Genomic DNA, 25,749 nt, shown 5'->3' with positions numbered 1-25,749 from the left:
TAAAATACAGTGTACATTAAAACACATTAAGAGGCTCCATCATAGGAATCCTTTACGCTAGAAAGAACAGTTAAAGTTCAAACCACTAATTAGAGATAAATTCTCGATAAATTTTACTAAAATAAGTCAGAAACCATGGTCCAGGAATTTGATGGTAAATGCTTTTATTTTTCATTCCCTTCGAGACTTTATCCCTGATTAGTGGTTTGGACTTTAACTGTTCTTTCTAGCGTAAAGGATGCCTATGATGGAAGCCTCTTAATGTGTTTTAATGTACACTGTATTTTTAGGAATAATTTATAGTCAATTACTCATTTTTCTCTACGCGTAGTAAAAATTCATATATATATATATATATATATATATATATATATTATATATATATATATATATAACTGAAGGATTAAAAATAATTAAAGGACATAGTTAATATGTCTACCTGCTGGAAATAACAGTCAAAACTCTTATTTAAATCCCTAAAATACACTGATGATAACCACAGAAATCAACTGTCCATTTTGCCAGTGTAGAAATCGGTCCAAGTGAGTCCAAATACTTAATGTACGTTAGGAGATTGTCTTAGCCCGTTTGTCTTCGGACGGTTGATTTCTGTAATTATCATCAGTGTATTTTGGCGATTTACATAAGAGTTTTGAGTGTTATTTCCAGCAGTTAGACATACTAACTATGTCTTTTGACTCATTTTAATCTTTCAGCTGCATAATGCTTTTTCTGCGCCTGCAATCGCTTATATTATTAATTCTGTTATTATCATTCCTAAATTGTTACAGTAGATAATAACAGAGTTAATGATATCTTCGCAAATTATTTTTTCGTGAATTATTTGCTCCGTATTGATTATATATATATACATATATATATATAATATATATATATATATATATAATATATATATATATAATACACACACACACACATATATATATATATATATATATATATATATATATATATATATATATATATATATATATATATATATATAGAGAGAGAGAGAAGAGAAGAGAGAGAGGGAGGGAGGATAAGAAAGTATAATCATTCTTTCCAAAAGATTCAACATGCTTCTTGCCAAGGCGGCAAATTATTTAAGGAAGTTCATTTTCTAGCTTCCTCTTGCTCTCTTTATATATATACGCACACACTAGCTTAAAAGTCGCCCAATAGGGCGGCTTTTGGGTTAGTTCTTGCCGAGGGCTCTTCCTTAAGCTTTGGACCCAACAAAGACAGTTCATGCATTGACTACACGTCAAATTTTATTAAACTTGAACAATATTTTCCAACCAATGAACAATTTTCATCAAAACAATGATATAATTTGTCGACTTGGAACTTATTGCAAACCTGTATGATAAACAACAGTACGACCACCATCTCCACCGCACCTACCATATACACTATTCAGACTTCTGACGCCAAGCCATCAATACATTTGACTTCGCTGCCTTCCCCTCGATTACCATCATCTTTGTCTTTCACATCGCTTACTCTCACAGTCAACCCTGACCGCCTATGCTCCCACAACCAACACCACCATCATCACCGCTGCTTCCATCTCTATCACAACTACAGCTCATACTATTACAATAACCTCATTACCATCAGTGTTCAGTATGTTAGTTCAGCATGCTGGTCCAGTGTTCAGTCCCTCTTTCTCTCACATACCCAATCTTTCTCTCTCTTATTATTACACCCACTCCCACTATCAACACTACTACTTTTAATAAACCCTAACACTAACCCTAACCCTAACCATAATTCTAAATCTAAACACCGGGTGTGCGTATTCTTTACCTTCGCCTGTGTATATACATATATACTCTTTTACTCTTTTACTTGTTTCAGTCATTTGACTGCGGCCATGCTGGAGCACCGCCTTTAATCGAGCAACTCGACCCCGGGACTTATTCTTTTGTAAGCCCAGTACTTATTCTATCGGTCTCTTTGGCCGAGCCGCTAAGTAACGGTGATACAAACACACCAGCATCGGTTGTCAAGCAATGCTAGGGGGACAAACACAGACACATAAATACACGCACACATACATATATATACATATATACGACGGGCTTCTTTCAGTTTCCGTCTACCAAATCTACTCACAAGGCTTTGGTTGGCCCGAGGCTGTAGTAGAAGACACTTGCCCAAGGTGCCACGCAGTGGGACTGAACCCGCAACCATGTGGTTGGTTAGCAAGCTACTTACCACACAGCCACTCCTGCTATATTATTATATATATGTATCTTTTATTATATTCCTTTCAGTCATTAAACAACGGCCATGCTGGGGCATTGAAGAATTTTAGTCGAATGAATTGATCTCAGTATTTATTTGTTTTCTTTGAAGCCTGGTTCTTGTAATATAGGTCTATATTGTCGGAGACGTAAACACACCAACACCAGTTATCAAGTAGTGCTTGTGTGGGGAAACAGACACAGACACAAAGACACACACACACACACACACACACACACACACACACACATGCACACTAAGTTCACTCTCAAGGCTTTCCACCTTTCCATAACAACCTAATTACCACCCCCGCTCAAGCTCACACACCCAAAAACGATTTTAACAAAGACCTATATAAAGACAAGACTAATGAATTGCAGACCGACGATCCATACACAAACACACACAAACATGCACACATTCACGCACACACACATGCACACACACATTCACGCACACACACATACATACATACATACATACATACATACATACATACATACATACATAGATATTGATGTATACATTCATACATACACACACATACATACATGTATGTATGTAAATTTATATCGCGGACTCGTCAGTATATCTACCGAAAGGTATTTATATTTTTTTTAGATTTCAATTATATGTGGTAAAATAACAATTTTCACGCCTAAAAATTAATGAATTAATAAATAAAGATACAATACAGTACTGCACTGTATAACACATTAATTAAAATATATTAAAAGAAAATACGTAGTGTGCCGCAGATGAGTAAACAAAGAAACGTACATACTGTATGAAATATGATTATGCAGCTTAAACCTCACGGTTTGCTGGGTTTAGCGATATTCATCATCATCATTGTTCGACCGTGGTCGAGACAATGGAATTTACCATGCTACGCCAGACTTCACGGTCCATCATGGCATTACGGAGGTCCTGTTGCTGGATGCCTGTATCCCTGGAGATCACATCAGGGTAGGAGATTGTGCGCCCTCTGGTATTGCGAGTAGATGGCTTCCAGAGGAGAAGAGTATAAATTACTTCTTTTTCAGCTCTACAACAATGTCCAGCAAACTGGACTCTCCTACCTTTCACAAGAGATGACACAGGTGGTAGTTTCCCATATACTTGCATTTTGGTTGGATGGCGCTTCCACGAGAGATTTTGAGCTCTCATAAGGAGGCGAGTGTAGGTTCCATCCAACCGCCTCTCAAGCTTCTTTGATAACGTCCAGGTTTCTGAGCCATATAGTAGAATTGGTTCGACTGTGGCTTTGAATATTTCAAGTTTGAAGTCTCTACTTAGATTTGATGACCAGATCTTATGCATGTCATTACAGGCTGACCAGGCCATACCCTTTCTAGTTAGAAAGTCTTTAGCGATATTACTGGCATAGATCCTACCTTTATTTTAACCAATTAACCTGCAGTTTACATGTAATGGTTTTATGAGTGAGCAAACTTAGTTGCTTTTGATCGCGTTTATTTCAGTTGGTGGCAGTCTTCTGTAATTTGTTTTTATTAATATATTGAAGATATTTTTTTAATCAACATCTATATAGGAGCACTCCGTCGGTTGCGACGACGAGGGTCCCAGCTGATACGATCAACGGAACAGCTTGCTCGTGATATTAACGTGCAAGTGGCTGAGCACTCCACAGACACGTGTACCCTTGACGTAGTTCTCGAGGAGATTCAGCGTGACACGCAGAATGTGACAAGGCTGGCCCCTTTGAAATACAGGTACAAGAGAAACAGGAAGAAAGAGCGAGAGAAAGTTGTGGTGAAAGAGTACAGCAGGGTTCACCACCACCCCCTGCCGGAGCCTCGTGGAGCTTTAGGTGTTTTCGCTCAATAAACACTCACAATGCCCGGTCTGGGAATCGAAACCGCGATCCTCCGACTGCGAGTCCGCTGCCCTAACCACTGGGCCATTGCGCCTCCACTAATTAACTGCGTGTTATATTATTGTTGATATTTCCGTCCAGAACAGGTTTGAACATTTTAATATAACGTTTTTCTTTTATCTTTCTTCCAACCTCACTTGCGTCCAAACATTCAGCTTGTTGGAGCCTTTTAAGAGGTATAAAAAGGAAGAAGTCAGTCATTTTACTAAAGTTGTTAAGAACTCAGCTATCAGTAAAATACATTTTGAAATCTGATGATTAATACGAACGTTTGAAAGCGCTAATTGAACTTTATGAACATTAAAAAAATGTTTTATGTTTAGCATACATACTTCGACATTATAAAAACGTGAAAAAAACGTGAAAACCATACCATGTTGTAACTTTATTCAAATGATATATATATATATATATATATATATATCGGATCATCCCAAAAGTTCTGTCCGAATTTTGAATAAAGAAAACAAGTGATTCAGATGTTATATTTAATTGAAATTTAATCATAAATGTACTTTCCCTGATTATCTATGACTTCCTTCCATCTATTTACAAGCTTTTTGATCCCATCAATGTAAAACTCTTTTGGTTTCAAAGCGAAGAACTCTGAAATGTCAGCTTCGACCTCCTCCTGGCTTGCGAAAGCTATGTCTCCCAAATGATTCTGTAAACTACGAAACAAATGGTAGTGGATGAGGAATTTTTTCCCAACCAAGCACTTCGATCTTCTGTGATGTGATTTTTGCAGTGTGGGGTTGCGCATTATCCTGATGAAACATCACTCCTTTTCGATTCACTAAAGCATGTCTTTTTTCTTCAAAGCTTGGTTCAAACGCTCTAATTGCTAACAGTAGACTTGAGCATTGGTTGTTACATTAGGTGGTAACAATTCAAAGAGAAGAATCTTTTCCAGGAAATTCCTTTCTCTGTTGTGGTTGAGCTTTTTCCCTTTTACCAAGCCACAGTTTACGACGTTTAACATTTCGATAGAAGATCTATTTTTCTTCACCAAAAAGAGTGAAATAAGTTCGCGAGAATGGAGAGAAGAGTAGATGTTTAACTCGAGATTTACGGTTGCTTTTGGACAATTCATGAGGCAACCATTTTCCAAGTTTAGGAAACTTTTCATGTTGTTCAAGATGACAATGAACAGTCGTATGGCTTGAACTAAGCTTTATCGTCAAATCTTCAACTGATAATGCAGAATTTTCTTCAAGGAATACCTCAAGGAGCTTTTCATCAAACTTAACTGGACGTCCTCTTAGATCTTCATCTTCAAGGCTGAAATCTCCACTTCTGAGTTTTGCAAACCATCTTCTGCAAGTTCTTTCATTCAAGCATTCTTTCCCATAAACTGAGTGTATGTTTCAAGTCACTTTGGCTGCAGAGTTTCCTTTTTTGTACTCATAAAGCACTATGTGCCTTAAATGTTCTTTGGATACTTCCAAGTTAGAAAGGGTTTTAATCAAAGAAATTTTGATTCTATTATTCTGTAAAATGATATTTAATTAGATTAAATGTACACAAATACATAAAAATAATATTTTATTCCATTAGATATTTTAAAATACTATTAAATTTCATTCAATTTTTAAAAAAGGTAAAATCGAACAGAACTTATGGGATGACTTGATATATATATATACTATATATATATATATATATATATATATATATATATATATATATATATATATTATGGCGTGTCTTTGTGTCTGTGTTCGTCCCCACCTTCACCTCCACCACTGCCACCACCACCATCGCTTGACAACCGGTTCGGCAACAAAGTGTGATAGAATGAGTACCAGGCTTACAAAGATTGAGTCCTGGAGTCGGTTTCTTCGACTTAAAAACTCTTTAAGGCAGTGCTCCATCATGGTCGCAGTCAAATGACTGAAACAGCTGAAATGATGAAAGAATAAAAGAATACAAGATAAATTCTTTAATTATTAAAATTGTTTTTGCCTCCAGAAAAGAAAGAATTACTTGGCGATAATAGTTACCAACTGCAAATGGGAGTGGGAAGTAATTTCAAGAATCAGTTATTTTCTGAAATTATCTTGCCTTTAAGAAAAAGATAATCTGGTTGTCTTGATGGCATGTCAATTCCGGAAATTTTTTATTTTATTTCTGGAGATTATTTCCCCTTATATGTATATATGTAAGCGTATGTAAATTCGTATTGCTAGCTATCTACTTCTCTCTCTCTCTCTCTCTCTCTCTCTCTCTCTCTCTCTCCTCTCTCTCTATCCTCTCTCTCTCTCGTTTCTCTCTCTCTCTCTCTCTCTCTCTAACCCTCTCTCTCCTCTTTCCGTCAAACTCTCTCTCTCTCTCTCTTCTCTTCTCTTTCTCTCTCTCTCTCTCTCTCTCTCTCTCTCTCTCTCTCTTTATCAATCTCTGTATGTGTGCGTGCGCCATGATGGGTATATTGGGCCAAGAAAAAATCATCATCGTCCTTGTCGTTGCTGTAGTCGCCGCCGCCACCGTCGTCGTAGTCATCATCTTCATCATCATCATCATAATCATCATCATCATCATCATCAATAGCAACAGCAACGGCAAATACATTTGCAAAAACAAAAGCTACAGTAGCATTCAAAACGGTAGCATACAAGACAAAACAAAACAAAACAGAAAAAAATAAAAGCAATCTCACCTGCATCTCCTAAAATGCCTCCGAGTTATTACCCACCCCCTAAAAAAATTTTAAATACATGTAACTCCCTTGGACATGCTACTGCAATTGCCTTCCTCAAATACATCGTCTAGAGACGAAGTTGAATAAGAAAATATCCTTTGATCGAGTTTCGAAGAAAATCCTTAAAATCTGAAAAGTTAGCAGATGTAAAGTCACAGAGGAGAAGTATAAGAGCGTGACGGATCTGCCTGATGAAGATAATCAACATCAGCACACACAAGAACAAAACGCAATATTCCTCAACGTTACAGTTGTTCACAAGAACAACAAGAAGTTGACAGAGTACATAAAATTATGAATATTACAAAACGAAGTAGAAACAGATGCGGTGGTGGAGGGGATGGAGACACTCCTTTAGAAAGTATGCAAAAGATAGACTCGGGATGATGATAAGGATAAACAGAGACAAGAGTAAAGAAAAGAAACAGCAAAAATAAGAATAGTAAAGTTAGCAAGTAAAACAGTAAAAAATGTAGCAGCGAAATCGCCGATGAAAAAAGAGAAGAATGAAAAAGAAAAAGTGGTGTCTTGAAGCAGGGTCACTTACTGAACGACCATAGGTCACTAAACTTAGATGGAATTGTGTTGAGCGAGACCAAATTTGCTGCGCCTCGCGCAGACGCGCTCGTTCTAGACGAGTACGTAACTTACATTTCGCGCGGTTGAACTGTATCGCGTAGTATGACAGCGTTGTACCAGAACATTGCTGTATCTCCAAGTAAAGATGATGTTGCTGATCTTGAATAGCAAGTCAGTAGAACTAGACGTGTGTGGCAAGGAATGCGATGTGTTGAGGCTGGTAGTCATTTATGTCACGACAGTTTCGGACGATCGAATTTTTTAAGATGTCTAAAAAATTCCACAATCTCCTTCAAACAGCGTGATCCCCATTTAAATCCTCTATTTTATATCTATCTCATTATGATAACATGCCTTGTATCTTGGGCTTTGAAATAAGCAAACAATTTGAACTTGCTAACCACCAAACAATAATTTTCAATTCCAGCATCTCAAAGATAGCGGTGACAGTGTAAATATGCAATTTTTTACAGTTTAAAATCTCTTTCTATTCTCAATGGTTAGCAGTATGGTTTCCAGCGAGTCAAATCTACTGGAGGTCTGCCAATCCTACACCAGACAGCGTCGATCTCTTGCTCGTAAGGAATTTCAGCAAAAAGAATATTGATGCAATATGCATCAATTAAAGTTTTGTCATATCTGGAACAAAATTAACAAAATAAGCTCAAATAACAGCTAACTATAAATTAGACTCAAAGAAATTTCAACTTGTCGTAGAAAAGCTAAAGAAAAGCTATTGTAAAAATGATTGCTTCTAGCAGAAAAGGATATGGTGGATAATGTGGCCATGTCTTCCAGAAACATAAGGAAAACCCCCCCGAATAACTGCGACTGGAATGCTTCTGATCATAGATTTGCTCGGTTAAGATCTGGAGCTAAACAACAACAACAACAACAACAAAAACAACAATTTCCTATAATATTACCCAACGAAGCAACTTAATTTATATTAAGCAAAGAGATGTTTCCTTGAGATAAATTATAGGATGTAAACTAGAATATTCTTTTTAACACAAAATGCGTTCGAATGTTACGCTTTTAAGAACTTTAACTATGGAATGAGATTGAAGACAGTTCGGTGTTAAACGATATCATAAATGGGATGAAATCGAAGACATCATCGCAATGTTAACAAAATGAAACTGTTATAAATATTTATAATTTGAGTATCAAATTAGAAAAAATATAGAATTCACAAAATGTAGGATGTCTACGAATCTCGTTAGTTGATAATAACTGAAGTATCCGTAGTTTTCTACCTTTCTACAATATATCTGCGTTAAGTATGACATACAGAATGCTATTTTGAACTAATAGCGCTTCTGTCACTAATAATGAATTTAAACCCTGCTATTTGCGACACCAGTGATTTGCTAATCGCTGTTTTTCTATATCAGTAGAAGCTAGATTTGAGTAAGCTTGCGGTAGCTAGAGGATGCATGCTACCGATGACCCTCAAAGAATTTGAAATCTGGATTTAGGAATTCCACTGACGATGATGGACGGTTTTCATCTGCTACTGATACGACTCTATGCTTTTTCTCACTACGTGTCTGTACGAGGTGCTTTCTCGAGACGAATATCACAGTATGGCTACGTTAAGTAAGACATAGAGAAGGCTTCTTTTTTTAAATAACACTACTTCTGTCACTAATAACGAATTTTTAACCAGCCTACTGTAAGATATTCAGTTTGTTACATTATAATCATTATAATAAGCACACAATGCTGTAAAAATAAAGCTTGTAAAACAAATGCATGCTACATGTTTAAAAATTTTCAAATTGAAAGTTTTTCTGTCTAATATATCTTTCATTTCTACCTTTTAATTTATCTTTCTTCCAATTTCACCCAACAAACAACCATCAAATGTTTAGTTCAGGTCTTCCTGTAAAAGTATATGACTATTTATACGCTTTCAAGTAAACTGACATGTGTCAAAAATAAAGCAGGCAGCATTTTATTTCTTAGGCAACGCCGATTTCTGAAACATTAAACAATCCACTGCTGACATTTTTTCTTTTGTCAACATGTAGGTTTATTTTGATAACGCGCTGCCAATCAAAGCCTCATATGTTTTAGTATTTTGATAGATTTGATATGTGGCACACGAGATGAAATGCATAGTGGAAATCATAAATTGTAGTAGGGTAGTTATTAGTTATTTTAAATCATCTTTATCTTTTTTATCCTTTACTTGTTTCACTCAGTGGACTGCGGCCATGCTGGAGCAGTCTTGAAGAGCATGTTGACTCCCAATACTTATTTTCTAAAGGCTGGTAATTATTCCATGGGACTCTCTTTCGCCGAGCCGTTAAGTTTCAGAGACGTGAAACAAATCAACACCAGTTGTCGACCAGTACTAATAAAGGAAACACACACACACACACACACACACACACACACACACACGCACGCATATACGCATCACACGCTATTATTTTATAGCTTTATCTACGTTGAGATCTATCATTCTAAAACAGAATTACACACGCATACATTCACAGACGCAAACGTGACTGTGGTTAAGAAGCTTGTTTCCCAACCACATGGTTCTCGGTTCAGTTCCACTGCATGGCACCTTGGGCAAGTGTCTTCTACTATAACCTCGGGCCGACTAAAGCCCTGTGAGTGGATTTAGTAGATGGAAACTGAGAGAAGCCCGCCTTATATGTGTGTTATCATGTGTGCATCTTTGTGTGTGTCTTTGTGTCTGTGTTTGTCCCCGCCATCATCGCTTGACAACCGCTGTTGGTCTGTTTACGTCCCTGTAACTTAGCGATTTGGCAAAAAGACCGATAGAATAAGTACTAGATTTAAAAATAAGTCCTTGTTCGACAAAAACACTTGAAGACGTTGCTCAAGGATGGTCACAGTGAAATGACAGAAACAAGCAAAAGAGTAAACGAATATTTTATATATATATATATATATATATATATATATATATATATATATATATATATTATATATATATATATACTATATATATATATATATATATATATATATATATAATATATATATATATATATATATATATATAAATATGTATATATTGTGTGTGTGTGTAGATATATATATAGATATACAATAGATATAGATATACATACATACACACACCACACACACATATATATATATATATATCTATATATATATATACACGCGCACACACACATATATATACATATATATACAGGACGTTTGATCAAACAGTATCGGAGCTGTTGCTATAGAAACGGAGCTAAAGTACACAGTGAAGCTGCTTGGCACAGACTGACCTTGAACTCTGTCGCGCACGTACACTATGGTATAATGTTTTCGGTTACTTTTGTTGCTTATAGTAATGCCTGAAAGTAAAGTATGTAGAGTGTGGTGGTCTCAAAAAGGAAATCGGGTTTCAGCAGCACAGGATCTCATTGACTGTGTCGGGAAAGGCGAAAACTTTTTGAAAATGGTCATAACAGATGACAAGTGGTGGGTCTATAGCTATGAACCCGAAATTAAGTCTCAGTCTGCAGAGGAAGACCACAAAATGTCATGGCGTCAAAGAAGTCCAAGACAACGCGACGGAGCAGCTACAAGCAGCCCCACCAAAAGGGGTTCGAGGAATGCTTCCATTAATGTGAACGACGATGAGGGATAAAGTGTGTGTCTTCAGAAGGGGCCTACATTGATTCATTTATTACAAGCTTGCTTCCATTTCTACCTAATTTTTACCTTGTAACTACAGGAATATACTACACAAGTGGTATCATGAGCTTTTTGTGAATTTTGAAAGGGTGCCGAAATTTAGCACTAATGCACCGGTCAAATCTGGACAGCCTTTTGAAATATGAAAGTTTTCTGTTTTCTTTTGCTCTCAATGATTTTAGAGTATCTTAGTAGTAAATACAGAAATATCAATCATATTTATTCTCTACTTAAGACGTTTCTTCGTATTTGTAAAATCAACATAAATTTTGCAAAAAATACGTTACTATTTTGCGTAATATTTCCTTCGTCTTTGTGTCTTGCGAACCTTTTCTCTCCTCACCCCGTTCATTTTATATTCTTGGAATTTTATCTTCACATACGCGCGAAACCTATAATATCTTTTCAGCGGGAGTCGTAAAAAACGAATTACGATAAAAAAAAGAAACGTACGCATGAAATGTTGAAGAACTTTTAAACATGTGTTAATATTTGGCAAACTAAATGGAAACGATATCACAGGAAATTATCAAAATGATTAGAATGAATGAAATTAATTATAAAAAATGACTACATATGAAACAGTTTCTTGGTGTTTACAAATGTAGAACATCAGATCTTAACTACCGCAGTTACTTATTAAAATATAGGACATACAGCTAAGCATTGCGAGACTAATAACCTGGTGTAGAACTCAATATGCGTATGTTTCAGAACGAAGCGTTAGACGAATATAGAGCGATAATAAGAAAATATGATGACAAAAGAATAAATGATTATATTTTTTAACTTCATTAGCTTGCAGCTGTTTCTGCTATAAGATTCAGTGGATTCATAATTGAGTGCCTCCATCACTTGATATCTTCATCGGAGCTTCGAATATGGAGTACAATTTATTCGGGTAATAATTACATTTGTGTGTATTTAGGGAATGGCATCATCAATGAGAAAGTCAATACAGATGTATATAAAAAGTGTGAATGTCAAAAAGCTTATTAGATGTATTATTGGAAACATATGTATATGTACGTACGCACGCATTCCGAGGCACTCGGAGATGCTGAGAGAGATAGAGATAGATAGATAGATAGATAGATAGAGAGAGAGAGAGAGAGAGAAAGACAGAGAGAGAGAGAGAGAGAGAGTTAATCTAATATTAACTATGTACGTCCCGTGCACTTTTACTTATTTATTTTTTTTTTGTATTTCATTTACTTTATTATCGCATTTTCACGCAGATCTTTCACGTCTATCCGACCAATATTCCGGAGTATCTTAATTTGGGGATTAACTTATACGAGTGGATTATTATCTCAGATTACGTGGATTCTTCGGTCTTCATCATGTGTGTGTGTGTGTGTGTGTATGTGTGTGTGTGTGTGTGTGTGTATGAGTGTGTGTGAGTGTGTTTGTGTGCGTGCATGTGTGTGTGTGTGTGTGTGTGCGTGTGTGTGTGTGTAGTTGAAATTTATAGAAAAACAGAAGACAAAGACAGGTGTATGAACAACAAGCAGGTGTATTAATTTGATGCTCGGGGAAATGATAAAGTCTTTTATGTTTCTAGTCTCTCTCTCTCTCTCTCTCTCTATATATATATATATATATATATATAAAACAATTACAGCATGGAAGATGTTTTTAAGCCATTTAAGAAACACACAAAACCGTTAGATTCACTTCAAAATTTAACTATAATTTGTCAAAATATTTTCGTGCAGCACGAAGCTTTGTCAGTGAACAGGTCGCAGTCTCAAAGCGACGAAAATATTTTGACAAATTAAAGTTAAATGTTGAAGTGAATCTAACGGTTTTGTGTGTTTCTTAAATGGCTTATAAACACCTTCCACGCTGCAATTGTTTTCGTTCCAGCACACGATCTCAGATCAAGTCACTCGCTATGCAAGTACATCTCCGTAATATATATATATATATATATATGGAGAGAGAGGCAGATAGATAGATAGATAGATAGATAGATAGATAGATAGATAGATAGATAGATAGATAGATAGATAGATAGATAGATAAATAGATAGATAGATAGATTAGTATGTGTAACAGTGTATAATTAGCAATAAGTCTCTTATTAGATTGACTCAAACACTAACGTGACTAGCTTGTTAAGAGCAACAATAGGTACAATGGAACAAAAACCAATACGATTCAGATTTGAACTCAAGAATATTAAGCATCTCATCAGTAAATAAAAATATCTTATTCACATTTAATATCATCCCAAATAAAATAGCTGTGTTAAAAATTTAATGTTCAAATTCTACTTGTTTTCTCCTTTCATCTTTCCATGGTCAACGAAATTTATACCTGTAATATATCAAGGTCGATTAAATCAACTTTATCTCTCGATTAAAAAAATCAACCCGGTACTGTGTAAAGAATAATATTCATAAATGTAATACAGTGATACCTCGTAGTACGAATTTAATTCGTTCCATGACCAAGATCGGCTTATGATTTACCCGTTTTACAAATTACTAATTTTCCTCATTGAAATTAACTAAAATATAATTAATCCGTTCCAGCCCACCCCCGCCAAACCACTCAAAAATGATTTTCTGTGGGTTTTAAAACAGAAAAGGTGTAGTTACAAATAAAATGACAATTATCAAAAAGAGAATGCAAAAGAAATATGTAAACTGGTTTTATTAACTGAATTACCTTAAAGGTGGGACGATTTGTGTGCTCGTACTGCGGATTTCCGCTCGTACTTCGAGACAAAAATTTGCACGAGTCTCGGCTCGTACAGCAAATTATTCTTACAACGGTGCACTCGTACTGCGAGGTTCTACTGTAGTATGCTAGAGAATATTTTAATCTATAATGTAGATGATATTCGTATATTTTGTTATGACATGTGCTGTGACATATATGCCATAACGATTTCTTGTTAAAGTACGAAGCCAAGATTTCTAGGAGTAAGAATATAATTCGTTGAATCAAGCCCAATGTTATTGTTAGATCGTATTTTGTTGATTCTTGACAAAATAAAATATCTAGCTTCTTTTTTTTATATATAGAAGATGAAAGACAAATCTGATCACGTTTAAGATTTGAACCCGGACTACAGAGACAAAAGTAATTACCGCACACTGTTAGTTCTATCAATCAATGTCACTTCACATGTCATAATAACACCATCAACATGAGGAGTTTCTTTAAACAATACCAGTATCATAAATATTGAAAATAATCACTTCAAAATCTCTCTAAAAGAAAAATATCACCCCCAGTCCTCGTCACTACCACCACCATCATATCCTTGCAATATAAACGTTATATGTCATCTATAAAACTGGCGCCATTGATACACGATTCATTTGAATAGGTTTTATATTTTTTGTCTTTCCTAACGGTTTCAGTGGAGTGGAAATGGCTTCAGCGACGAATTAAACCCGTCTTCTTGTGAGCTTTCAGCTTAAGGTAAAGCGCTCAAGATATTAGAAATATAGCGATTTGTTTGAAAACTAATCATAAAGATCTTGGAGAAAAAATGCGACGTCCTGACGTTCAATAATTCTATAAAGAATATTCATAAAAGATACAACAGAGAAATGAAAGTATTTTTTCTGTGGTGAATTTCTTGCTTTATTCAGCTCTTGGTGTACATATATTGCGCCAGAGGTGTGAATAATATATAGTAATATAAATATTATTTATTGTTATAAATATTAGGATTATAAAATATTATGCTTAACGTATATCATCTATATGATGGATGGTATTAACATTATCATACATTAACTAAGTTTAAACATTTTTTGAAAAATTTACATTCGAGTTCGTTATCATATTCCATGTTCTGTTAAGGACACAGTTACTCAGATCCACTCCACTTGATATGATTTGGAACATCAACACAGTAATTTAACTGGCCCTTGTTAATAATATAGTACATCCATTGCTAAAAAAAATTGCTGCATAATGTTTGTGCAATCAATGTATAATTGGTTAGTGAACATCAAATGTCTTGGTAGTTAAATGGTAATGAAACGAACTCTAATGACTGTTTTCCACAAAATTATTTTCTTACCATCGCACTATCATTTAATTATATTATTCCTTAATAGCTACATATTAATTTTTGCACTGACACAAGACCTAAAATTAGTAAGTGAAATGTATAGTCGATTGAATCAGATTTGTGCATGATTTTTATTTTATCCTATTTCTTTATTACCCACAAGGGGCTAAACACAGAGGGGACAAACAAGGACAGACATAGGTATTAAGTCGATTACATCGACCCCAGTGCGTAACTGGTACTTAATTTATCGACCCCGAAAGGATGAAAGGCAAAGTCGACCTCGGCGGAATTTGAACTCACAACGTAACGCAGACGAAATACCGCTAAGCATTTCGCCCGGCGTGCTAACGTTTCTGCCAGCTCATTGACTCTGAAGTCAAAAGTATACGAACATGTAATGACACATCTGGTGTAGCATTATACTGTTTCTGTAACGCCAACTACCCTTCACAATTCTTTCTTATATTTGGCACAGGACCTGCAAATTTTTCAGAGGAAAGAGTTGGACGATTACATCGACCTCAATGTTCAACTGGTATTTATTATATCGATCCCGAAAGAATGACTGGCAAAGTTAATCTCAACGGAATTTGAGTTCAAAACATAAAGAGCTTAAATAAATGCCGCTAAGCATTTTGTATGACACACTAACGAATCTGCCAGATCTTAGCCTTGACGTTATTTAATAATGATATTGATTTACATCTTTGAAGCTTGGAAATGAATTTGAATGGAAGGTTTTAGTAAATCCCCTAAATACATGACTGGTACTTATTCTAATAGATATTGACGAAAATTTAAGTTAGTTCAACCAGTACTTGAAATATATAATATATATATATATATATATATATATATATATATATATATATATTATAATCGCAGACCCAGTGTAATCCGAATACTGGTATCCTGTCAGCACGGGAAAATGCCAAGAAATATCTTAAAGAAAAAGATAAGATACAAAAGTACGAACAACAGGAATACAAAATTATTACTTTAGCTTCACGCTTCTATGAATTTAAGTATAACTTTCTTCAAAAATTCTTAACTTTTGAACAGTTAATAAAGGAAAAAAACTGGAAAGGAAAGAATGAACAAGGACGAGAAAATAGTTCTCTGGAACTAGGTCCAGTACAGTTTCTTTGTAGTATAGATATAAACTGTACATCAACCTAGTACTATGGGATTCTGTCATGCATCTCTGTCCTTATTTCCCTTTTCTTCCTTTCTTTTCTTTGATGAAGGAAAATCAGTCCGAAACGTAAGAACGTTGTTAGAACTTTCTTCCTTTTTCATTCCGGTTTGAAACTAATATTATGATTGTGTATATATTCCCAGTGCTCCTGGTGCTCGTTTGTTGAAGTGTTCCTAACATGCATACACACACACATATACATACACATAATGCATGCATACATACACACACACATACATACACACATAATGTATACATACATACATACATACAAGCATACATACATATTCTGTATTGTACTGGAAGTAACCAAGATTCAGTTGACTTTTACATTTTTTCTCTACATTAATAATTATTTTTGCTGTCATTTCGAAGGTCAAACTTTTGTGTATAGATGATGTCATCTTTCAGTCTACTGCAATCTCTGTATACAGGTTTCATACACACACAATCTAGACACCTTATGTATGACATGTACTGCCTTCCTGAACAGCAACATTGATGACAAGACAACCTACTTTCTTTTAACTGCATAAAGATACATTCACTACACGTACCTATTAAATGTGACACTACACCTTTAGCTTTCTTTTCAAGGCCAGGTTATAATTCAACTGGAGGCGCAATGGCCCAGTGGTTAGGGCAGTGGACTCGCGGTCATAGGATCGCGGTTTCGATTCCCAGACCGGGCGTTGTGAGTGTTTATTGAGCGAAAACACCTAAAGCTCCACGAGGCTCCGGCAGGGGATGGTGGTGATCCCTGCTGTACTCTTTCACCACAACTTTCTCTCACACTTACTTCCTTTTTCTGTTGTACCCGTATTTCAAAGGGCCGGCCTTGTCACTCTCTGTGTCACGCTGAATCTCCCCGAGAACTACGTTAAGGGTGCACGTGTCTGTGGAGTGCTCAGCCACTTAGACGTTAATTTCACGAGCAGGCTGTTCCGTTGATTCGGATCAACCGGAACCCTCGTCGTCGTAACCGACGGAGTGCTTCCAACAATAATTCAACTCTAATCAATCCACCAACCTTTGCCCAATTTCAATAAGATTCATTGAAGTATTGCTCAAATATACGGACCGATTTTGCAATTCCACAAACAGTAAAAAAAAAAGGGCAGTCCAAGTGATTGGCAAAGCATCACTCACTAACACATTACAATCATTGGTATACAGATGTTTTTTTTTAATTTTACCCTTCTTTTCTTCTTCTGTTACATTGACTTCTGCTTATTTGAACTCACAAACTATATATTACCCCTATCGGAACCTATGCAATGCATTAATCTCTCATACTGTCGTCGTTCGTACTGTCTTTCGTCCATACAACTATTTCACATAAATATTTTACTTCATTATTTCGCTTCAGACATGTAATTATATAGAAACAACTCAGTGGTTGCCATATCTGTCCAGCAGATTTCAGATAACGGAAGTTCAAACAGAACTTATCTACGTCTGATTGTAGAAGAACTAAGAATTATCGTTGTATACGTTCTGTGTTGCTATCTTCTGAACGAGGTGTTATGAATAATATTCCTCACATTTTTTGTCTACCCCTTATGAGTAATTATTATTATTATTATTATTATTATTATTATTATTATTATTATTATTATTATTATTATTATTATATTATTTTATTCGGAATGAAAGTGGCAAGATAGCAGAATCGTCAGCGAGTCGGACACAACGCTTAGCGGCACCGAGGTCAGCTTTGCCTTTCATCCTTTCGGAGGTCAACTAAATAAAGTATCAGTGAAGTACTGAGGTCACTGTAAACGATTAGACACCTTCCTTCCAAATTATTGGCACTGTACCAAAATTTAAATCCATTATTTTGTCTCGAATACTGTATTGTAGACTGTTTTATAACTTTACGCCGAGCTTAGCTCTGGAAATCATGGTTTCGTTTGTGATTTGAAATGGAATTATTTTAGTATGTTGTAATGAATTAACGAATAGCTCGATGGTGCCTTCTGCCAAACTTATTACGTCTTACAAATATAAAGTTTTACTATCTCTTTTTTTTTAAAACAGTTGAACGTAAAAACATAACGGTTTTAAACATTTCAGTCAGTCTTGTGAGTCAATACAGTAAATTCAAGATAGATCTTTGAAGTACTAGTTGAAAATGTACTTTAAAGAGAAAGGGGGGGAAGGGAAAAGAGTAGGTGAAAGAAGAAGAGAAAGGAGAGAAAGAGAGAGGGAATATTCTGGAAATATGATCAATGGTGGCTGAATATTCGTTTCTGAAATCCGAAGCCCGCCATTACTTTTTTAAAAACGTTTGTAAATTTGATATCCTCAAGCTCATGAATAAGATGAAGAAAAGGATACATAATTTCTTATCGCATTTACTATGTCTGATAAATTACGATTCAACTGAAAATTACTACGGAACATACTAATGGCGTTTATACTCATATTGACAAAGGTATTTCATATTAAATTTCAAACATTATCGTATACGCATGGTCGACTGAGGTGACAGAGAGCTCCTATATGCAATCTTGTTATTAATCTAGTATAAAATAAATCCATTTTCCCTTATAAATTCTAACTGGAGTTGAAGAAGAACCTGTGGATCATAAATCCACACTCCGACAACGGTTCAACTTAAAAATTATATTTGAAAACCATGTGTATGTGTGTGTGCGTGTATGTACACACAGATATGCACAAATACACATAACAGTATATCAGTGTGCGTACGTATATGAGTATGTGTGGGGAGAGAAAGAGAGAGGGAGAGAAAAGGAGAGAGAAAAAATATTAGTGGAAAGCGGGTGAAGAAATTTATGCATAAATTTAACACTGTCAAAACTTAATGTATGCAAACCTCCACCACCAAAAATACGCACACATTCAAATAAGGGTACGAGTATTCATACACATCGCATGACAAGTAGAAGCGATTACATTGCGTTGTTTCGAGGTACATTACAGTTTACACACGTTAAACTAAAGACATAGTGTGTGAGGTGGGGGTTGATGTTTATGAAATAAGTAAAGTCTTACTTCTTGTCAACATGTCAACAAGTTTATTTCAAAGGAGATGACACCAATTACCAGACACGAATCCATAGGATGTACGTGCACCCAAGCACCTGCAAGCATAACATATCTTTCGTAGACGTTGAGATGTGACATAATCAGGGTATGAATAAACACCGCAACCCGTTAGCTCTTATACCTTAAGTTGTGAAGACAAACGCAATATATCTAAACTGTCATTACCATGGACTTGTTTCAGTCACCAGACTGCGGCCATGCTGGGGCACTGCATTGAAAAATTTTTAGTGGAACGAGTCGAACCCAGTGCTATAACTTTTTAAAGCCGTGTTTTAATTATACCGCTCTCTTTTGCTGAGCTGCTAGTTGGCGAGGACTTAAAATACATCAACACTGGTTGTCAAGCGGCGGTGGAAGACAAATCCAGACACAACGACACACACACACACACAGACGCACACACACACACATGCACACACACACACACACACACACACATACACACACACACACACACACACACACACACACACACACACACACACACACACACACACATGCACACGATAGTCTTCTTTCAATTTCCACCTACCAAATCTACTCACAAGGCTTTGGTCGGCCCGAGGTTATAGTAGAAGACACTTGCCTAAAGTGCCGCGCAGTGGGACTGAACTCGGAACCGTATGGTTTGGAAAGCAAACTACCACACAGCCGCACCATTTTTTTTATCCTTTCTACTATAGGCACACGGTCTGAAATTTTGGCGGAGTGGTCCAGCCGATGCGGACTACTGCAGTATGCAACTGGTACTTTCTTTTCATTTCATCATCGTCGTAAGACTGAAAGAATAATTCAAATAATCGCTTCAAATTTTTGCACAAGGCCAGCAATTTCGGGGGATGGAGAATATCGATTACATCGACTCCATTGCTCAACTGGTACTTACTTTATCCACCCCGAAGGAATGAAAAGCAAAGTCGACCACAGTGAATTTGAACTCAGAACGTTAAGTGTACTAACGTTTCTGCCAGCTCGCCTTCGAATAATACTAAGTAAAAAATTGCTAATTGAAAACTCTTCCCTACATATTATTTTAATTACAATTTTCTGCTTATCAAATTTATTATACAAGCTATTAACGCAAATATAGAATTTTATATGCATAAATTTAAACATTAATACTTACTTGCATACATATATGTGCGCAGAAATTCTTACAGGAACGCATACGTGCGTAGAACTCTGTTGATGCTAGTTAGTTTCCCATACAAGTGCCTTGTTTCTGTGATAGAAACCGGCTCTTGCAATTTTTGTAAGAAATTCGAAAACTAAAACACACACACACACACACACACACACACACACACACACACACACACACACACACAGAAACACGTAGTCATATCGATATAAAAGCACAAAAACTAACAAACATACGTATAAATTTTGGTATAAGGGGCACCTTTGAAGTTTTCATATATTTTCAGTAGACATTAATTTCAAAGAAGTACAAAATCCTAATCTCTTTCGAAGTAGGATCTTCTGACTTCAATGCAATTGTTGTAATTATTCAACCACTTCGTAAAGGCCCCATGGAAGTCCTCCAAACTGAAGATGTCCAGGACCCTTGCGACGATCCAAGAATTTCACCTCTAACGTCGCAATACGAGTGGCCCCGATCGCTCCCTTCGACCATTGCCTCGTCGTGAACGGAGACCGACGGATGACGCGCGGACGAGGCCATTTTCCATCATTCCATGCTTTTCGTATGCAAGCCGGCGGGGCTCGCTCTGAGCACTCTAATTTTTTCACAGTGAACGTTCCGGCCGCCTCGGACACTCGGCGAAGAGCACCCTCGGAGGAACCGTGCGGGCCGAAACGACCGGGAGGTGGACGCGCTACTACCGCTAAAACGCGAACGGCGACGACGCCCAATAGCGCACCCGCCTCGTGGCTCCCGTGCGCGCCGAACCGACCCGCGCGTGAACGCAAGCGTGAAACCGGACACGACACGCGCGGGCGAAGACGAGCGCTGGACGGCGGCCGACTCGCGGCGGCGACGCGAGCAGAGCTCCGCGGCCCGACCGCGCACGCACCGGCGAATAAGGCCGGGAGGCGAACGGACGACCGAAGCGGACATATATATATATACATACATACATATATGTTTAAAAAAATCTCATCACACAATCGAACCAAGGAAAGGGTCTCTACCTGGTCGCTCGACACGCTAAAAATAGCATCTAAAGTATCCCCCTACCTAAATCACACGCCCACTGTACGTAATGTCCTAGATTATCCCTAAAAAGACGGTTCGCTGAAGGCTGGAATGTCTTTGATGATAGGTTTGCTGTATCAGGGTTGATTTGAGGCTAAATAACAACAAAATTATTACTGAGAGAAAGACCAATGACGGAGTCTGTATATTGTTGCATGAGTTGCTAGAAAAAGAAGCCAAACTTTTTTTTTATATACAGAATAGAAGAACGTCTGACTCATTCAACTAGTATCCGAAGTTTCAAACTGCTTAGTGTTTGTTAGTGTTTGATCTTGCAGTTTGTAAGGTCAAACACTAATAACGACAGACCTCCATTTAGGCCAACCATGCTTCTCGTACGGCCAATTATACGTCGGATGCTCAAGAGTCGAATGCAAAAAAACCTTTTCGTGTTCGCCACGAAAGCCAAAATGAAAAATGTCATCTACAATGAGTGCTGTACGCCGTCCAACATGTCGCAGCTTCCCTGTCTAACAGGTTTATGGTGAGTGAGTACTATTGTTGCTATTCTTTCAAAATTACCTGTTTTTCTTAAGTCTTTTTTCATTTTGTCCACTACAGCTTCTCAATCGCTTTGCAGATGGCTTGAGTTTTGGCATCACTGCACATACTGCTTTCGATGTGAACGAAAAAGGACTTTTATACCTGTGAACGGTTAACAATCCTTTTCAGGGCTATTGTGAGAACGATAACTCGCCCTTTTTCAGGTCCACTTTACATTCAATTGTTGCACCCCCTGCGATACTCTTGTGGCTTCCCCAAGGTTTTTCACCCAGTTGTTACTACTTTATTTATGGTCTATGGGAAAAATCACTTCCTCCTCAATGTTAATGTTTGCAACTTAACGCAAGAAATATTCAAAGAGATGTACAAAAAAAAATGGTGGAAAATATTAAGACCATTGCCAAGTGTTTAATACTCGAGCAATGCCGGGTCCTCCTGCTAGTTAGAACTGAAATAATGGTTTCACATTTTGGCACAAAGCCAGCAAGTTCGGGGGAAGGGTAAGTCGACTACATCGACCTCAGTGCTCAACTGGTACTTAGTTTATCGATCCTGAAAGGATAAAGGTTAAGTTGACTTCGGCGGAATTTGAACACAGAACGTAAAGATGGACGAAATACCGCTAAGCATTTTGCCCGGCGTGCTAGCCTCTGCTAGCTTGGCACCTTGATGATGTACCCACATCACGATTAAAATTTCACGAAATATTTAACATTTACATAGCGATTCCGCTGCTTAGATAGATTAGGGTTACCTTTATAGAAGATACAGATTTAAAGTTAGGAAGACAGAATCACCAACGACCAAATGTATTAGTATTGGATATAGCATCTTGGCAACGCGCGTGTGTATGACCTTATGTAATGTATACTTTCTATATTTTATCTTTTGCATATTTCAGTCAACGGACTTCGGCCATGCTGAGGCACCAACTTGAAGGGTACTTTGTCGAATGAATCGACCCATGTACTTACGTGATGCTTTTAAATCTAGTACTCATTCTATTGTTTGTTTTGGTAGGTGGAAAGCACAATCACAATGACACATGTATACACACGCTCGCGCGCAATATGTATAAATGTATTATAAGGTGTGGCTGTGTAGTAAGAAGCATGCTTCTCAACCACATGGTTCCGGGTTCCGTCCCACTATGTGGCACCTTGGGCAAGTGTCTTCTGCTATAGCCTCGGACCGACCAAAGCCTTGTGAGTGGGTTTTGGTAGACGGAAACTGAAAGAAACCCGTCGTATACATGTATATATGTATATGCTTGTGTGTGTGTGTGTTTGTCCCTCCACTATCGCTTGACAACCGATGCCGGTGTGTTGACGTCCCCCGTAACTTAGCGGTTCGGCAAAAAGAGACCGATAGAATAAGTACTAAGCTTACAAAGAATAAGGTCCTGGAGTCGATTTGTTTGACTAAAGGCAGTGCTCCAGCATCGCCGCTGTCAAATGACAGAACAAGTAAAAGAATATATATATTATATATATATATATATATATTATATATATATATGTATATATATATGTATATATATAAGACGGGGTTCCACAGTTTGAGTCTACTAAATTAACTGACATGGCATTGGTCTACTGTCTCCTACTAGTAGGAGACTATAGGCCAAGTTCCTGTGTTTTGGAACTTAACCCGAAACCATGTAACTGCAAATCAAGCTTCTTAACCACACATCATACCTGCGCATAATGCATATGTACACATACAGTGTAGTATAATAAAAACTGGTACATATACACAGAGAATGCTAAAGCATAAACAGGTTTTGTAAGCGTTTCTGTTTAAGATCCTAGTGAATGTCAAGAGAGATTTATTCAATCGAGCTGCATTCAAAAAGTTTAATGTTTAAAATCCATAAATGTTACACGTTATTTCTATACAAAAATTAAATTTGTTATGCCTCTGAATTATTTCGTCTGAAAAGAAAGTAACACAAATGCCAAAATCTACATGTAGTCGATCCGAGAACGGCTACCGGCCGATGCAGGCTTTAGCTTAAATGCTCACCCATCGCTGTCTTAAGAAGTGTGCTTCCCAGCCACATGGTTCAGGGTTCAGTCTCACTACGCTGAACACTGGACAAGTTTCTTGTGATATAGCCTCGGGCCGATCACAACCTTGAGTGGATTTGATAACGGAAACTAAAAAAAAAAGCCCGTCGTATAAACGCACACACACACACACACACACACAACACACACACACACACACACACACACACGCACGCACACACACACAAGCACACAGATATATATATTTTCTTTTTTTACGCCCTTTTCAAGACTAGCCAGGCTCATGGGCCCGGTTTCCCGATTTCTATGGCGTATGTGTTTCCCCCAGCTGGACGGGACGCCAGTTCATCGCAGCGTTACTCAAGAAACAGGAAGAAAGAGTGAGAGAAAGGTGGGGCGAAAGAGTACAGCAGAGATCGCCACCACCCTCCGCCGGAGCCTCGTGTTTTCGCTCAATAAACACACACAACGCCCTGTCTGTCATTCGAAACCAACCGCGAGGCTGCTGCCCTAACCACTGGGCCATTGCGGCTCCACATATATATATTTAGTCAATTCAAATAAACGAATGAACAAAACAAAAAAAAAAAAAAAAAAAAAAAAAACGAAAAACAACGAATGAGGGGACGTGCGCAAAAAGTGTGTTAGCTTGACGCTCGGTGAAAGGAGAGAGTTTAACGTTTGGAGCTTAGCTCTTCGTTGGAAAGGAGAAAGGGAAAAGTCCAAAGAAGGAGAAGCAGAAGAAATTGCCAACGTCACACGTGCATGTCTGTGTATGTCCTCCATTACTGATTGATAACCGGTGTGGGTGTGTTTATGTCCCCGAAACCAGGAGGTTCAGTAAAATAAATCGATAGATTTAGTAACAGGCTTTTAAAGAAAAAATAAGTACTAGGATTTATTCGTTCGAATAAAAAATCCTTCAAGGCTGTGACCAAGCATGGCTGAGCGAAACAAGTAAAAGATAAAATATAGGATATGTCAAACAATTGGTAACTTATTGTTAACAAATTTATAGAGTGGCGAATAAAATTTAATGGGCAGTGGGTGTGGGGGAAATTATATTAGGAAATAACTAATATTATTTGTATTTACTATGAGCATGCTTCACTTTTATTTCAACATCATCAGCGTAAAATAGTCTTCGTGCTTGCTGAAGTACTAATGAAAGTATTTTCAAAAATATTTGCTTACTCACACATAAACAAGCATAAATATATCGAGACAGTGAGACACAAAAACAGGTAGAACATATAGCAAGTACAGAATCAGAGAGAGAGAGTTTAGCACGTATTTCGTCTGCCGTTACGTTCTGAGTTCAAATTCCACCGAGGTCCACTTTGTCTTTCATCTTTTAATCCTTAATCGACTTAATCTGTTTGTCTGTCCTTGTTTGTCCCCTCTTTGTTTAGCCCCTTGTGGGTAGTAAAGAAATATAGGTATTTCGTCTGCGGTTACCTTCTGAGTTCAAATTCCGCCGAGGTCCACTTTGCCTTTCATCCTTTCGTGGTCGATTAAATAAGTACCAGTTACGCACTGGGGTCGATATAATCGAC

The 25,749-nt window shown here is 37.1% G+C and overlaps 2 long non-coding RNA genes across 3 annotated transcripts in view; one reads left to right on the top strand and one right to left on the bottom strand.

Moving 5' to 3' along the window:
- LOC118762103 overlaps positions 1–21,190 on the top strand; it is a 27,957-nt gene extending 6,767 nt beyond the window's left edge. Inside the window, exon 3 of the long non-coding RNA XR_004997882.1 lies at positions 20,981–21,190. This is a non-coding gene — a long non-coding RNA (uncharacterized LOC118762103). The remainder of the gene's footprint in view (positions 1–20,980) is intronic.
- Positions 21,191–21,204: 14 nt separating this feature from the next.
- Positions 21,205–25,749, bottom strand: part of LOC118762102 — a 16,857-nt gene continuing 12,312 nt past the window's right edge. For both annotated transcript variants that reach the window (XR_004997880.1, XR_004997881.1), the window contains exons 3-4: positions 24,657–24,666; positions 21,205–21,282 (exon numbers count right to left, since the gene is read on the bottom strand). This is a non-coding gene — a long non-coding RNA (uncharacterized LOC118762102). The remainder of the gene's footprint in view (positions 21,283–24,656; positions 24,667–25,749) is intronic.

Source organism: Octopus sinensis, linkage group LG2 (genome assembly GCF_006345805.1).
Source record: "Octopus sinensis linkage group LG2, ASM634580v1, whole genome shotgun sequence".
NCBI lineage: Eukaryota > Metazoa > Mollusca > Cephalopoda > Octopoda > Octopodidae > Octopus > Octopus sinensis.
This window is presented reverse-complemented; position numbering and strand designations above follow the sequence as displayed.